This window comes from Mastomys coucha, unplaced genomic scaffold, assembly GCF_008632895.1.
Source record: "Mastomys coucha isolate ucsf_1 unplaced genomic scaffold, UCSF_Mcou_1 pScaffold19, whole genome shotgun sequence".
In the NCBI taxonomy this organism is placed as follows: domain Eukaryota; kingdom Metazoa; phylum Chordata; class Mammalia; order Rodentia; family Muridae; genus Mastomys; species Mastomys coucha.
The window spans coordinates 8,318,155-8,336,562 of record NW_022196901.1 but is presented as its reverse complement, the minus strand read 5'-3'; the positions used below and the strand labels follow the sequence as shown (position 1 = coordinate 8,336,562).

Below are 18,408 nucleotides of genomic sequence, written 5' to 3'. Positions count from 1 at the left end.
CAAAGAAAGGTTTTATGTTTGAAATGACAGAAAAATATCAAGAGAGGAATGTTTCATGATGTGAAAATTAATTTCAAAGTTAAATTTTCAGCAGACATTTTGATAAGACCTCACAGGTAGGCTTCTCTTATGTTTATAGGAGATGGAATTTCACACTAAGTCCCTTGTTCATCTGCTTCTTACAGACTTTCTGCCCTTCTTTACTCGATGATCCCTGAGTCATGGATTCAAGAATTGAGTTATGGTGGAATTGATTGTGGATGGGCTCCTCATGGACACTTATTCTCTGCATGATGGTAATTTGTGGATTATAGTGATTGTCTCCTTCTGTTGCAAGAAGACATTGCTTTGATGACAAGTAATACCTGTGGAAATAAGGACAAATGTATACAATGTAGATCTGGACAGGGACCGCACCTACAGGTATACGTATATCAAAGGGGGAATCTCAAATGGACTCAACCCTAAACCAGATGCCATACTTAACTAAGAAATACTGAGAGTGGGAGAAGAGATAGTCTTCCTTGGGTAAAAGCCCCAAAATTTATTGGTTATGGTTAGCATTGCAGTCATATACATATGTTACATTATACTGGCTGAATAGGTTGTGTTTATATACTTGGAAGTTTGTGTGTGTGTGTGTTTGTGTTTATATATAACAATATTAAAATAGGGGCAATTAATTTTACAGAGACTGAGGTATTTAGATAGAATGGGTTGGAGGGAGGATTAATGAAGGGAGGAGCATAATATGTCTATATTTTAATTTCAAAAAGTAAAAATGTTGAGTTAAATTTTAATATCCATAAACAATTATTTTTAAAAAAGCACCAATACATATCTTCTCATTTACCATGGCTTCTACCTTGTAAAGAGAACTAATTGTACAGAGGTTCATGGAACATAAAATGTACAATATTTTATTTGTTATTTGTGACAGTATTTGTAATTAATGATAACATAATAATTTCACGATCCATTTGACATAACAATGCATGCATAGAATGATAATTAAAGACCATAATTTATATCATCAGATTTGAGACTTTTCTTACTTTATATGAAAATATGAACATTTAAAGATTTAAATCAATGGAATATGTGATAATTAAGCTACATATTTATGTGTTATTGATTTGTATTTCTAAAGAAATGTGATATATTTCTATTTAAGTTATTCACTGAGTCCTCTTTATTGGCCTTGAATTCATGTAGCCCACGTAGGTCTTGAAATTGTTTGTAATCCTCCTGCCTGTGTTTCTAACTTTATCTTCATTTTTGGGGTGAACTACTACTAGACCAAGATTCGAGTTACAATGGAAAATCCAATGAAACATCTGAAGCTAGGAGGTCATTTCCTCATGTCCTCAAGAGGACATGTGACTCCTTAGTGTAATACTTCTCGAATCTAGAATGATGATACAATAAATCTCAGTTGCTTATAAATAAAGATTCTCTGATAGAAAAAAATGCCTCACATCCAAATAATGAAGTAAACAATTCACAAAGGTATTACACAGTTAGGCTTAGCAGGAAAAGGTTTATATAGCAAATAAAGCAAATGCATAAAATTAATGAGACAGTAAAATTAAACTGTATCTATTAGTACATTTTACAGTAAAAAAGTAAACACATTGGCCTGTGCTCCTTTTTTTTATTGTGTAATATATGAGTTATGGCAGTAAGTCATCTTGCAAAAATGAAAATAATTTATTTTAATAGGAAAGTCTTTCTTTTCCTTTTTGTCAAGCACCCCAGTTTCCACAGCCCCTTTTGATTATGGTGATATACTGCCACTCAAATAATGGATACCATATAGTACTTAATATGAAGCTGTCAACTTCCATCCTCTAGCTTTTACATAGAAACCACATACATTTTGAATCAAATCTATGACCTGATATGAGATCTGCTGGTCTAATTTTGCTTAAACCTGTGATAAAGCAGACTTACAAAGCTAACGATATTAAAATGCAGTGTTTCCTGGAGGTGCTGTGTATGTCTGAATTGGAGAGGAAGTGTATATGTCCTATTATTTTATTATTAGGCTATTTCCAACATTCCTTGGAAGCTTCTGCTCTCTAGGTGATCAATGATTGACTACTTTTTTTCTATAAATGGCTTACTAACATTTAAGTCATTGACTACTTTTTCTATAAATGGCTTACCAATATTTAAGTCAACTTCTCTCTGGTATACAGGGATGTGCTTATCATGTTTCAAAGGAGTTAATCCTGACTGTGGAAGGACTATCACATAGTGAAACTGTATGTGGAGAAATTTAGGACTATAAAACACAATTACAAGACTAAACATATGGGCTTTAGCCATTGATACCTAAAGGCAGATTCTGCAACTTATCAGTCTTGCTTTTACAGAAGTCATGGTACAGAATAAATGGGTCTAAATTTTAAATAATTGTGAATGTAACTGAGATTATTTTATTACACAATTACTAAAAGGAATTTTGAATGTTAAAAGAAGTAAACATTTTCATGTGATAATATAGTGTATACAGTCTATCATACACAGGAAAAATTTACAAGAAGTATATAATCATTAAATAATCCTGGAAGGAATAATAACACATACAAAAAGAATGTAAATTAATATCATTAATTATCAGGGAGTATAATGAACACTCCTTTTATTTGTGCTTTGTTCAGCACATGGGTTGGCACTATTAATATGAAATACCAGTAGCATAGCAAAATCTACATGTAAAGGAAATAAACACAAAAACTCACAAGGAATAGAAATAATTTGTTAAGAATGTTTCTTTTTTCTACCTTTTTTTCCCCCTGAGACAAACACCATTGACAAAACTAACTTATGGCGGAAAAGGGTATATTTTAGGTTATATGTTGTCCATCATAAAGGGAAATGAAGGCAAAAATCTCATGGCAGGAGTTTGAAGTAGAAATTAATGGATGAATGTTACAAGTTTTCCCTCTCTGGCTTGCTCACTTACCTTTCTTATACAGCCCTGGAATACGTACCTAGTGCTGGCACTGCCGACATTGGGCTGTACTTTCCTACATCAATTAGCAATTAAGAAAATACCTCACAGATGTGACCACAGATCCAAAATATCTGGATAATTTCATGGTTGAGGTTCTCTCTCCCGGACACCTCAAAGTCAAGTTCAAAGCTGAAGCTAGCTAGCTAGGAGAGTCATCCAAAGTAACAAAGTGAATTAAATTGCAATCGATTTATTCATAAAACATAAACATTATGAATACACAAATATGTCAGATTTTAAATAGTTAAAAGCTGAATAATATAGTAAATCTGCTACATTTCCTGGACACTTGCCCTCAGATATGCTTCTTCGGCACATAGTCATGAGCAACTGTTCTGGATACATGCCATGCATCTTAGAACACTGAGCTTCTAGAATTAAAAGACAAATAAATGTAAAGCACAAATTTCAGGTAACATAAGTTCTAATGATGCTAAAATGGATAAAGATAGTGAATTTCCCTTTTTGGCCTTTGAAAGCCTAGATTTCTCACTGACATTTAAAGGATACTTTTAGTGTTTATCAACTCTTGGTTGTTTATTTTTTGCCTTTGACACATTACAGGTTTTACTTCTTTTCTTGTTGCTTTGAAGTTTTTTTTTTTTTCTAAAGAAAAGTCTACTATGATCTATGTCTAGAGTGTGTTTAATGGCAAAGTTTTTCTAATTATTTGCAATTTTTTCACTTTAGTAACCAAAAACAATACTCAAGTTGAAGATCCTCTTGATTGTCAAAAGGACAAACTAAACATCTACACTCATAGCCTACTTGTTTCTTCATAGCCTTGTTCATTTCTTCTCTTCATTATTTATTACCTTAAGAAGTCTTTTTAGGTTGTCAAGATGGTTTCGTATGTATGAGCCTGGATTGAACTTCCAGAGGGTATAGGCTCGAGTCCTACCATCACAGGAGGCAGCTCACAACCATTGATAACTCAGTTTTTAGGAGTAAACTCCATCTTCTGCCCTCTCTGGCATGCCATGCATGTGTTGCACAAAATTACAGTCAGTCAAGACACATGTACACATAAAATAAAAATAAATAATTCTTTAAAATAAAAAAAATATTCTCAAAATTAAGGTGAGTGGTTATGGGGGAAGGATTGTGGCACAGGGTGACTAAGAGGGGGTCAGAGAGTGGGATGTAACGTGAATAAAAAATAGTGTTGGAGTTTTTCAGTTATTGTGGTAACAAGTAATAGAGAGTGAAAACTTATGCAGCATATATCTTGATCCCCACTTCATGATTAAAAGGCTTTTCCCCTAAAATTTCCAACTCCCTACATTCTATGAAAATCAATCATCTTCCTTAAATAATGTAATTTTACTACTATGAGTCAGTAAATTATGTTCCAGTGACTTAATTGGCAGTTACATAATGAAAATCACAAATCAACTTGGAGTTCTAACTTACTGGATTTAATAATCAATTCAGTTTCTGGTGCTCATTCTTACATGTACTTCAGAAGAACTCCGTTTAAAAGAAGCTGGCATATTCTAATCATCTTTCTTACATTTTCTTTCTATCACTCTCCTAGTATTTCAGAAGACCATTTCTGCAGACTTGAGTCTTTCTCTAACATTCCATCTATGCTTGAGTCTTTAGTAGCTTACTTGACTATCATCGTTTTTTTTTTCTTTTTTCTTTTCTGCAATAAAATTAAATGTAAAGTAAAAGCCACAGTTATAGGTTTATTTGAAATTATTTGACCTATCAAATAATGCTGAGCTTTTTGGGAATCAATTTCGATCTGAGTTGTGACCAAAATTCTTTCTCTGGAGCTCCCTTGATTGAATCTCTGGCCATGGGTAAAATACGTTCAGTACTAGATTCAATCTGAGTGGATGTAGTTTTGAGTTCACCTCTAAAGCAGGGCCTTGTACCCACTGTCATACACACTGAGATTGTATTCATTTGCATCTTTCGAGGTATAGGGTTTATCATTTGAATAATTCCTAATACAGCATAGGGAATGTTTTCATCTTCAAGTTTAACCTTGAGCCCTTTACTATCGGGCCTCTTAAAATTCCAATTTAAAGAATTACTAGGTGAAATGATATGATCTAAGGTAATCTGTCAATTCAACTATCTAGGTATCCTGAATTTACTTTCTCAAGAAAGTTAGATAACTAGAAAGATGTACCTGGAAGTCACTGACTCTTGTGACATAAAAGGCCTTCCAAAATATATGTTGTATGGTAGTGTGCTTATATTTTATTGGAAGTCAAAATATAAAGTAATCATAAGGACAACACACTGCACTTACTTGAAAAGAAGAACTCCTAAGATTGATTCCAATTATAAATTAATGTCTGCCTATCAACAGTCAGATATTATAAAGGAACCAGTAACAAAATGAGACAGTCAAGGACAGGCTACCTACCTTCAACTCACTTGAAGCAAGAGAACTGAGGTTATATAGAGGTAAACAAATAAAAATACCATATGGTGTCTCAATAAAGATCATTCATTGAAGAATTAGTTAAACATTAAATACATTGAATAAATTTGTAACACAATCCTTCCTTTATTAAATATATAAATATATCTTCTCAAATTAATTAAAAACCTTCACTACAGAACTAAGGTGGCCATTGTGGATTAGCCGGACTGCAGCCTGTAAATCTTCCTAATAAATCTATCATATAAGTTCTGTTACTCTAGAGAACCCAAACTAATTCAATTTTATTGATTTATATAAAAGTGTTTGTGAAAAATAAAAAAGAATGACTCACCAAACCAAACCAACCAACCAACCAACCAACCAAAAAATCAAAATAACTACTTTAATACAACAGTCCGAAATGCTGCTTTACAGTGTAGTACAGACTGCTGACTTAAGTTCATGGAATGATAATACTACAGATGCAGTCCAGAATATTCCATCATAGTAGGCTTTTCTATATTTTGTATTCCACTTTGACAGCAATTAGTGAAGGTCAGAAATTGGAGGATCCTATTATACTTTTCATTTTTAATTAAATAGTAACAACAAGGATTCCTAAAGGTTCATGCCATTTAAAAAAGTGGTTATTTTAGTTTAAATTATTCCAGTCTAAGTCCACAGATACACTAATGTATTCTTTAAAACACGAGTTTATAGAGGTAAATATATACAACTATGGTAAATGGAAAATAAAACCAGGGTGGACAATATTGACATTATCTTATTTTTCCTGTCAACCCTAATTTTTTGTATAACTATATTCTTCACACACACACACACACACACACACACACACACACGAGCACACATATACACACATGTGAACAAACACACTCTGTTCACCTGTGCTAAGTTGTTTTTATTTTTCATATGTAGAGAAGCTGAATACTTTAGAGTTGATTTCTTCCCCACATGAAATTATGGAATTAAGCAAAGGGTTTTAATTATACAAAAGCTATTAAATCTTTTGCATCACAATGTAATAGTCATTTTCTCTACAAATGTACTAATGACCTTCCAGTTTAATGAAAATTAATTGCTGTTCTAGCTTGACAATTATGTTGTGATCGATCAAGTTTAACGAATCTGCAAGGGTCATTTGCTGCAATTCTTTGCAATCCATTAAATCTGAAGCAGTTGATAACCCTTAGCTTATTCACAAATTAGTGAATTCTAATAGCACTACTGAATGTCACTGTTTATACAAAAAGTGATATATCAAGTTACTGTTTTTCTTAGTTTAGTGGAAAAGGTTAGCATCCACTGATATAAGGCATTTCCTATTGCACTACAGTGCCTTCATAGTTCATACACTAATATTAACTTTGAAAAACTATTGCATTTTAATATTTTCTTTGTATGTGCCTGTAAGTGCAGATGTGGGGGTATGCAAATATAATTCAGAAAAAACCGAGTTAGATGTCTTTTACCATGTGGCTTCTGGAGTATAGAAATCACATTGACAGGCTTGACATCAAGTGCCTTTCTTTAACCATGGAGTCCATTCAACAGCACACATGTTAACTTTCTTGATTAAGTAGTTAAAAATACAATGCAAAACAATTAAAAAAAAAACAAAACTATTTAAAATAGTATCAAATGAGGTAAATTAATGGGACAAATTTTATAGGAAAATTGGTCTATGTCTCTTCTACTATGTTTCTTACATCAAACAATAAGGAAGTAAAACTTGTACCTATTGAGAACTAAAAACAACAACAAGATAAATAATCCTGGAAGACAGTGATGGAGTAAGATTGACTGTGCATTTTGTGTTCATCAGTTTTACCAATAGAGACAGTCTACACAACCCCTCATTACCTGCAGCTTTAAGTGAAATGCATATGGGGGCATGCCCCAGGTGGTTCTATAGCCTTATTTCTTAGTTTATGTTTCTGAAAACTGTTACAAAGTCCAGACAAGCTGAGAAGTAGAAATGTATTTTCAGTATCACAGTTTGTGTCAGTTGTTATGGGAGCAACTTCTATGTACCTCTAGGAGTATGAATGATAAAGTAATAAAATTAAATGAAATATGGAACTTCTGTCTGTGACTACAAGACTGTTTGGAATATTACACGAGAATTATACTTATTACTTAATTAATTTATCACAAATAATGAGTACTCTTATTGCCCTTATGTTTAGGAAAGCATAGCATTACATTAACTCGTGGAGATCTACTGGCCCCTTGGAGATGGTTCAGTTACCAAAGTTCTTGTCCTGCAAGAATTTTCACCTATCTGTGAAAAAAACAGGAGTAGCAGGATACACTTGAAAATGTTATTGCTGGGAGATGGAGAATGACCCCAGGACCCACCAGCTAGTCAATACAGCTGAATCAATGAGCTGCAGGTAGAGAGAGAGCCTGTTTCAAAATACACGGTCACAAAAACACTGTCTCAAAATACAAAATACATGGTGACTGAGGAAGACACCTGACCTGAATGTCTGTCTTCCACAGTTGCGAATGACTTCAGAGACATATAGTATTGAAACATATAGAGACTGGAGCAAGCACACACATAACAAAAGACTAAAATAAATGTTAATAAGATACTAAAAAAGCTGCTAAAGTTTGTATTTTTCATAGTGAATGGTATTTTATTCTGTTTGAAACTTCAAATTGTCTTACATTATGCCTATGACTTCTTTGATTTCTCAACTGAATGATTACACCAGTGTTTTTTCTAACTTAGTTTACAAACACACACACACACACACACACACACACACACACACACACACACCCCTCAGTTGTGTGAGAAATATTTATATATATATATATATATTTATAATTTCTTACAGTAAGTAAATGTTTCTGTTAAATTTGAGATCAAAACCAATATTCTTTAAAGTAGCATTGATTCTAAGGCCAATAAAAATGTTGTCATCTATTTAGTGATTGTTTAATACAAACTGTACTATTAGTGATTTTCCATTTAATGTGTATTTAAAGTTTTCAAATTAAAGATAGCACATTTAACATTAACAGCATAGTTAATTCTATCAAGTTTATTTTGAAGTTAAATGCTGCCTGCATGAAAGAACATTTGATAAGTAGCTCCCAAAGTATAGCTTAAATTAATTGCCCTTATGTCTTATAAAAAGACATAAGGATATAGAACTTGTTTATATACAACCTTGTAAATAGGTCACACTCCATAAACTTCAAAAAGATCTAAGTGGCTATAACATCCTATCACAGATTTGCTGAGGGAAAAAGGGTCTTAATAGGGTTGAAAGTAAGACAGTCTTTGGTCTTTATTTAGATTTGGGGATTACTATATCAGATTAAATCCTATGACATTCAAGAACATTGTATTTTATCCTTTCAGAAGATAAGGACATTCCTTCCTCAGTAAAAGAAAAAAATGGTCTCTTTTGCATTTTAGTCACAAAACAGTACTTTCCTTTACTATTATTGTCTTTCATCTCAGGAGCTCAAAATGGTTTACATAAGACAGAGTAACACTATCTTTCATAAAGAAAGGGGGGTGAAAATGGGCTTGTTCTCTTTTGGGGTGTCACTCAGTGTCCGAAGCAGCGGCTACAGAATTCAGAAGGCCAGCCCTCAGATGTGGTTTAGAGTTACAATCCTTCCCATGGAATGAACTCAGTGGTCGCAGCCCATGCTTAACTCAGTTGTTCTCAAGTTTACTTTTCATAAAGCCGAATACAAATCAGTTTTGAACAAAGACTGTGCTTTTCAAAGGTGGGGCCTGTAAGTGCAGATAGCAGACCTGTGATAAGGAGGTCGAGGTACAACTGAAGAGATGTACGTGGGGAAAGTACGTGGGAGAAAAGAAATAGGAAACAATGTGCCCAGTAACCTACAAACCAAAGTGATCCTTAAAAATGATCCTTTTTGTATTCCCAAGAGCTAACAACAGGAGGCTTCAAGCTGAATGCTATTTGTATCATGGGACATTTAAAACCTTCAGAATACAGCTCATTTGCCATCAAACACTAGTATGTTTCTAAATTTTACTAGAAAATCATTTGTTAGAAATGTAGAAGGGATTTTCCCGCAAAAGTCTTACTGCTCATGGAATTCAGTGGGTTAAGTTTCACATCAAAGCTACATAAACACCTCCTGTGCACTGAAAAGACCAAACGAGTTGAACATGTGACCTCTTTCCTTTGCCTCTACAAGAAACTCAGTGAAACTTTAAGGATTCCTGGGTATTTATTTCAAGAAACAGTGAAAATCCACACCAGAAAAAAAAGGAAAGGATATTCCCAAACTGGTTACCAAGGTGACTATGTAGTTCCCTGTGATGGGTGGGGTGGTAAAGGTCTCAGGTGCAGTTCACAACTATATCTGCTCCTCATGATAGTTTTCATGAAAACGTAGGAAGGAGAGTCTTTTTAAAAGGCTACGGATACAAATGATATTACAATTTATACCCCTGAGTCCTCCCAACTGTTCATAACACATGCCTCAGGGATACTGGGGCTGAGTACACTACATAGCCATGTGTTTGCTACTCAATTTGCATACCAGGATATTTGATACTTTTGAAATACTGCCATCAAATACTAGTGGAATTTTTTCTCTCTAAATGTCTGATATTGATGGGATCATCAGTAATGATCGATCATAAATGTCTAATAATGAAGCATTAGAGACTCATTCCACAGTTAATTATAGTGATCCTCAATATTATAAAAAGATTTCATTAATAGTAGCATTACTATTTGGGTGTCTCCAAATCCCCACCCCTTTATTTTCTACCCTACTTTTATAACAACTCTGCAAAGGAAATCTTCATTTCAGGGGAGGCAAGTAGTGTTTAAAGAGATTCAGGATGTCCTCAGAATCATTCAGCTCTGAACCAGCAGACTCTTGTCTAAGGCAGTGTACTCATATAACTGTTACACGTAAGGAATTGACAATCTCACTCAACAAATGTTCCTTTAGGAGCTACCCTGTGAGAGGTAGCCTTTGAAAGAAAAGCAAAGGTACTTTAGGAAACTGTTCAGTCAACAATAGAAGATCTTAAATGACAATAAGATCTAAAAGCAGACTTGATTTTAAGAGTGGAGAACGTGATAAGCAGTGTAAACATTGTTTGGTCGCTTCTGTGATTTAGAAGACCACATGGTCACAAGAGAGAAAATTTTCAGTATAATTGTATGCATATATACATACACATTGCATATACAGAAAATTTCAACACAAAATAATAAGTCTCATTTAAGTTACTACAGATTTTACCATTTAAGTGCCATATACTTGGAATAACAAATTTATCTCTAGGAGAAGGTATAAAAAGGGAAACAATGCTACTGAACATATTTCTCTATTTTATATTGCCTCATACTGGGGATGAAATTCATGCCCTTGTTCACAGTAGACAATATATAGGAGTTATGGTAGACAATACAGACTTATAGCTATGCCATCTTCTTTTTTTTATTTTACCTTTTATTTTGTGGCAACATCTCTTTAAGTTGCATAGTCTAGATTTCCATTCACTCCTATGCCTAGCAAGAGTTGAACTTGACATTTTTCCTCCTTCCTTTCTTGAGCACCTGGGATTACAGTCCTGCACTACCACTCACTGCTCTCCATTTAAGTCATGAAGAAATGACTGTTAATTATGAAAATGTAAAGTGCTGTTAAAATAATACATTGATCAGGAGCACTAACGAGTAAGAGTCTCGAGGTTCTTTTTGAGTTCAAGGCTGTGGTCAGCCTGGTGTACATATTGAGTTCTAGCCAGAAAGATTCTCTCCAAAACAAGATAAAACAAAACAAAACAAAACAAAAACAAAAAACTTAACTTCATGCCAAGCAAGGAGATGAGCTTCTGGAAAAAAATGAGACATAAGAAAATGCTACACACACACAATTCTTTTCTGCCTCTAATTAGTAACATAGTGCACAAATTGTGGCTGACACAAAGGAGAAAGGAAAAGTACCTGCCAAATCATGAGCATTTCAGATGACCAGGAACTGGAAAGTATAAGCTAGATTAAAGAAAAAAAATAGATGATCCATACCTGCTTAGAATTAAAACTGTAGTGGTTGTTTTAGAATTATAGGTATTCATGTTTCTGTCTACTTGTTAGTGATTCAAAAGTATCTAGCAGATTCTCATGGAATATGCAGTTACTTTGAGAGTCTCTGTCACAAGCCTAACTACTCTGTCTCCTAATCTACTGGCATTATGGTGTTTTTGCAAAGCTTACATACCACTTTTCAAAAGAAAAACACTTGTCTACTTCATTTCACAATTTCCCACATAGGCTCTACTATTTGGCCTTCAATTAAGGTGAGTTAATTATCTTTATACTACCCTCACCATTTGATACCTTTGTACCAGTGATGTGTCTAATATGCATAATATACATATGTATATTATTGAAATTCAAGAGAACCAATGTCCAATACTTCATATTTTCCCATCTGAGATCTGAGACAATTCAACAAGCTGAAACAGAAAAAGTGGGAAAAATGTTGTCAGTTTTCACAATCAACTCTGGGAGTTGATCTTCTTACCTTAGCATAAGAATTTAGCAGATGCATTTCTTTCAGAATACGGATAACTGGATAACTGAAGAGCCACAAGACACAGTGTTCCTTTTCCCTCAACCAAACTGTCATCAGGAGACTTTTAAGCTAAGCTACTAAGGGACTGTGGGCATAACTGAAAATCTGGGCTCTGAATTAAATCCTCAAGGAGGTGGGAAAGAGATCGGGTAGACGAGCATGCCCAAGCTATGTCTAGAATGAACTGTCAGTTAAGGTACTTCTGCTCCTGGGAGGGAACAAAGAAATGGAGATAGAGGAGTTCAGGAGAGTGTTCTGAATGGATATTCTTCAGAAAGAGACATCAGGGCTGGTAATTATTCTCACCTCACACAAAAGGAATGAATGTATTACTTTCGCATGCTTACAGTCATCAGTGCAAAAATACTAACTTCTACACGTTGTGAAAACACTAGCAGAGTGTCGAACCAGCCTGTTCTACAGAGCCCTCTGTTATCCCACATAGGACTTTAATATATATGATGAAACTATCATTTACTTAAACAAAAGAGATTAAGTCTAAAGAATATACTCTAAAAAATAAAAGAGTTTATTGTTGTATGAATATTATGCATAACAGAAATAAAACATAATATCTAGTTATTGTCTTGTGGTTATTATGCAAAAGAGTGTTCTATATGCTAACATGGTCATGATGCACAGGAGGGTTCAGATACTATGTAAAATACAAAGCATATAAAGTGAGGCATTTAAGTGTACTAGTATATAGCCTATAAACTCTCAGTATATTTTATGCAGATTTTTTTTAGAAATGTAATCATTATGCAAGGTATTCAGGAGTTAGAGACCTATATGACATCATTAGTTGGGGGAATTCTGTGAGAGATTATGAGAGAATAAAGAACATTATAAAAATATTGTATAAAATTGTCAATAAATAAAAATACAAAGCAATTTGCATTAACTTTATCTAACTTTAAGTATCCAATTCTTATCTCATGTTTTACATTCCTAAAGCTTTAAATCAAAACTTCATTATTATTTATTTACTTTATATTAATCTGGAATATCTTTTCTTTTTAACAACCAAGCTTGTGATGCCTATCAGTATCTGTCCTCCCTTTATTTAACAACTGTTTTAAGAGTTCTATGAATGTGAAAACAAAAGCATTTTGTTCTATTTTACCTCAAAGATGGACTTCATTAAAGCATGATTCTTTGGGGTTTTGCCAAGCAATTGAGATATAGATAAAATAGTATAACAAGAACCTTCTGGGTTTTTTCTTCAGTAATAAGCACCAATCAATAGGATTATGATAAATTTCATGCTGTAGCAGGTCACATTTTATCAAGGTTCCAGAGCACTTGCAGTGAACAATACCCTACTATACAGAGCCCTTTGTTAAGCCGTATGCTAGCTCAGTTAGGTCTGAAAAAATTCTCCACAGAAAAAAATTAAACTACATAATGAAATTATTAGTTACTTTTAAAACAAAATAGATTATTTTCACACAACTTCTAAAACTTATACTCTTAAAAAGAAAAAGTTAAGGTTGCATACATAATTATACACAAATCTACCAAGCAAGGTGCTGTCTTGTGGCCATTATGTGTGAGTATTGTGTATATTAACTTTGTACTATGCATTAGAGCATTTCATTTTATCTCATATATAAATTTCATCATGCTGTTCTGATGCCATTGCCTGTGTTTGACACAGGATGAAATTCAATATTAAAAGAAACAAAGAATAAAATATTGTTTAAAAACTCTTTGAGTGAATCTGGGTATGAATAAGGTCTAGGTAATCTTAAGCTACAGTATTAAATATCCAAAATCTTATTGTGCAACCAATGTCTAGTACTCAGCTACATAAAGTTTATAATGTACTGACAAAGGCAAAAATTAATGCAAATCATATCAATATGCAACATGGTCATATAGCATGCACTACACTGACTGCCATTCATACGCACACAGACACAGACACAGACACACACACACACAGATACACTGACTACCACTCATCTGCACACACGGATATACCTTCACCGCCATTTATATGCACATACACACAAACACACACACTCAGACACACACTGATACACTGCCATTCATATTTACACATGCAAATACACTGACAGGCATTCATAAGAACACTCACATAGATATACTGACTGCCATTTATATGCAGACATCCATAGATACACATACAAACACAGAGATACACTGACTGCAATTCATATGCACATACACACATACACACACACCATATTTTCTATGTAAAAATAGACAATGTAAGTGAAAATGCTTATGTACTGTAGACTATGTAAAATGTAGACAATGAGCTGATTACACAGCCATGTCAACTCTGTCAGTGTAACTTCCAAAAACTTAAGTTCAAAAATCTTATATCAGCAAAGTATAACTGGAAGAGTCTATATTATAAATATTATTGCAAACATATTTAGTATATATCACATATGTGCCATTAACACATAATTTAAGAGCATGACTGAGAACATTAATAATAGGGGAAACCTAACCATGAAACTGAATTTGTAGAGTCTAGATCTTCTCATGGAAAATAAATTATATATGCCTTCAAAATATGAAGTCTACAAGGAAAACCAGCATAGCTTTGAACCTGAAATTTCCAGAATTAAGTCCAGTAGACTTGAGAGGCCTCATTGGTTTCTACAGGTTTACACTAGAGCTTGACCTATGGTGGGTATAAGATTCAAGAGAAGAGCTTGTTAAACCACAGTTGGCTGGAGCCCATCCCTAGAATTTCTTATTTAATAGCATAATTGGGTCAGAACTTTCATGTTTCACTTGTCTCTAGGTGATATTACTGATGGTTAGGGACCACCATTTGAGAAACTGTCTTCAAAGTCAAATCCTGTCTTCTCAGATTACATCTTCTGTGTTAGATTAGAGTTGAGTAGCAGCAGCTATATATAGCTGCTATATATAGCTATATATAGGGCATATGCATATAGTTAAAGGAATATTTTCTCCTCTCTCAAAATATGCTTAAACCACCTGAGAGATTTTTAAAAGTCTACTCTCAGGACTCATCCAGGATTGGTTAAATCAGAATCTCTATATGTGAGATCCTAAGCTAAATTGTTCAAGTAATATCTGTGGGAGAGTACTTGGAGAATAATCCAACAATTTTTGTCTATTTCTTGTGTGATTATATGGTGGCCTGTATACCCAAGGACACAGGACTAAAACAAGGGCTGTCAGTCATCGTACTTACTCACAACTCCATAAAAATGCTTATTGTTTTATAATTTTAATAGGATGTATGATTTATGAAACAATTTTCTTTCTCCTTTTCTTAAAGCTTTTACATTTGTCTTAACTCTTTTAACACAGACTGAACACTAGAGGTAGTGTTTTGTACATTAGGTTGTACATGGGTAAAGGAAGACTTGTATATGATCACCAAACACATATATTCTATTGTCTGAAATTAGAAGTTAAACTTTGGGATCATACCCATCACATAAATGGCAGTTAATGTATAACACAGACTGAATTATAACACTGTTTCATATTAGTTTATCTACTCTAGTTGGTACGTTATGAAAATTAACTAATATATAATATATAGTTTTTTGAGAATTTTGCACAACTTGTTCTGATTATATTCCCTCTAAATTCTTACAAATTGTTTGTTTATATTGACCCTATCCCTCAACTCTTCCCAGATCCACCCCTCTTCCCTACTCACATGACTTTATGTCAAAAAGAACTGCCCCCACCCAAATAACCCTCAAAGTCATTTTATGCCAATGAACTATTCTCAATTGTGTGACATCCTGCTTGAGCATGTTTGAGTTACCAAGGACTACATTATTAGAGAAAACTATACTTTACTCTCCTGGCAGCTAACAATTGCCTCAAGGCCTTCTACTTGCAATGGGACTTCATGTCTAACCCATCTTATGCTGGGACTCGTTCTACCTATTGCCTTAGCTTTTATGGCCTTTTCATACCATCCTTTGTAATGGTCCCTGAGCCTTTTGGGGGTGGGGAGTTTGAAGTCCAGGCATCTTTTAGGATTGAGAATTCAGCAGCATCTTTTTCTCTACACCTTAAGAGACATAGACAAACCCCATGATTCTGCTTGTAAAGAAAATATATATGGAAAATAAGATGAGGAACATGATAGCTAAGAGATGTTGGAGTCAGCTTGCCTAGCCAGTGCTGTAAAGCAGTATAAAATATATCCTGAATAGCCTTTTTACTTTAATCACCACTATTTTATCTCTAAGCAGCTAGTATCAACTGTCCACTTAATCCATTCTATGTTTTACTCTAAAGTTAGCACCACATGGCCAAATCTGCCTATTTCTCTGCTTTTTGGAGATGGAACATGTCCCTCTTGTTCTATTACATTATCACCAGCTTTCTGTTTCCTAACTCATTCACTGCCTATGCTTGGCAATCCTGTAACTTGCTCTGTAGATTGATGTTGAACTCAAAGATCTGCATGACTTTTTCTCCTGAATGCTAGGATCAAAGAGTATACTACCCTTCCTGTATTTAAACTTTTCTTTTTTCTTTTTTTCTTTCTTTCTTTTTTTTTTTACTGGTAGTTTTATTTCTTAATTTCTTTTTTTATTGGACACTATTTAATTTCAAAACTTATCCTCTTTCTCAGTTTCCCTCCCACCCAGAAACACCCTATCATATCTTCCCTCACCCTGCTTTTATGAAGGTGTTCTTCTATGTACCCACCCACTCCCACCTCTCCCCCCTCGATTCCTGAACACTGGGGCATCTATCCAGCCTTCACAGGACCAAGGACCTCTCCTCGCATTGATCCATGACAAGGCCATCCTCTGATACATTTTGCAGCTGGAGCCTTGTGTACTCCTTTGTTGGTGGCTTAGTCCCTGGGAGTTCTGGGAGTTCTGGTTAGTTGACATTGTTGTTCTTATGGACTTGCAAACCCCCTTCAATTCCTTCAGTTCTTTCTCTAATTCCTCTATTGGAGATCCCGCACTCAGTCCAATGGTTGGCTGCTCACATCCATATCTGTATTTGTAAGGCTCTGGCAGGGCCTCTCAGGAGATAGCCATATCAGGCTCCTTTCAGTATGCACTTCTGGGCATCAACAATAGTGTCTGGCGTTGGTAACTGTATATGGGATGAATCCCCAGGTGTAACAGTCTCTGGATGACCTTTCCTTTAGTCTCTGCTCAACATTTTATCTCCATATTGGCTCCTGTGAGTATTTTGTTCTCCTTCTAAGAAGAACAAAAGCACCCACACTTTGGTCTTCTGCCTTATTTAGCTTCACATGGTCTGTGAATTGTATCCCAGTTATTTGGAGCTTTGGGGCTAATATTCACTTATCAGTGAGTGCATACCATGTGTGTTCTTTTGTGATACACTCAGGCTGATATTTTCTAGTTCTATCTATCCATTTGCCTAAGAATTTTATAAATTCATCATTTTTAATAGCTGAATAGTACCCTACTGTGTAAATGTACCACATTTTCTGTATCCATTCCTCTGTTGAAGGAAATTTGGGTTCTTTCCAGCTTCTGGCTGTTATAAATAAGGCTGCTATGAACATAGTGGAGCATGTGTCCTTATTACATGTTGGAGCATCTTCTGGGTATATGCCCAGGAGTGGTATAACTAGGTCTTCAGGTAGTACTATGTGCAATTTTCTGAGGAACCTCCAAACTGATTTCCAGAGTAGTTGTACCAGTTTGCAATCACACCAGCAATGGAGGAGCATTCCTCTTTCTCCACAACCTCTCCAGCATCTGTTGCCACTTGAGTTTTTGATTTTAGCTATTCTGACTGAGGTATGAGGTTGAATCTCAGGATTGTTTTGATTTGCATTTCCCTGATGACTAAGGATGTTGAACATTTATTTAGGTGCTTCTCAGTCTTTCAATATTCCTCAGTTGAGAATTCTTTGCTTAGCTCTGTACCCCATTTTTTTATCGGGTTATTTGGTTCTCTGGAGTCTAACTTCTTGAGTTCTTTGTATATATTGGATATTAGCCCTCTATTGGATATAGGATTGGTAAAGATATTTTCCCAATCTGTTTTTTGCATTTTTGTCCTATTGTCAGTGTCCTTTGCCTTAGAGAATCTTTGAAAATTCAAGAGGTCCCATTTGTTGATTCTTGATCTTACAGCCTAAGCCACTGGTGTTCTCTTCTGTTCCCAGGTCCTTCATTCCCTCCTCACTTGTGATTGCTTTCTTCTCTCTCCCTAGTGGGACTGAGGCTTCCTCACATGAAATGTTCAAAGACTTTAATGATCTCTTCCCCATTTTTTTCTTTAAGTTTCAGTGTATCTGGTTTTATGTGGAGGTCCTCTATCCACTTGGATTTAAGCTCTGTACAAGGAGAAAACCCTGTTGACCTTTTTGAATTCTGTGGATTCAATCTTGTTTTTTTTTTTT

General features: G+C 34.6%; 1 long non-coding RNA gene across 1 annotated transcript in view; it reads left to right on the top strand.

Annotated features, from left to right (window-relative positions):
* The first annotated feature begins 204 nt into the window (after positions 1–204).
* Positions 205–18,408, top strand: part of LOC116097399 — a 77,090-nt gene continuing 58,886 nt past the window's right edge. The window contains exon 1 of the long non-coding RNA XR_004121400.1: positions 205–296. This is a non-coding gene — a long non-coding RNA (uncharacterized LOC116097399). The remainder of the gene's footprint in view (positions 297–18,408) is intronic.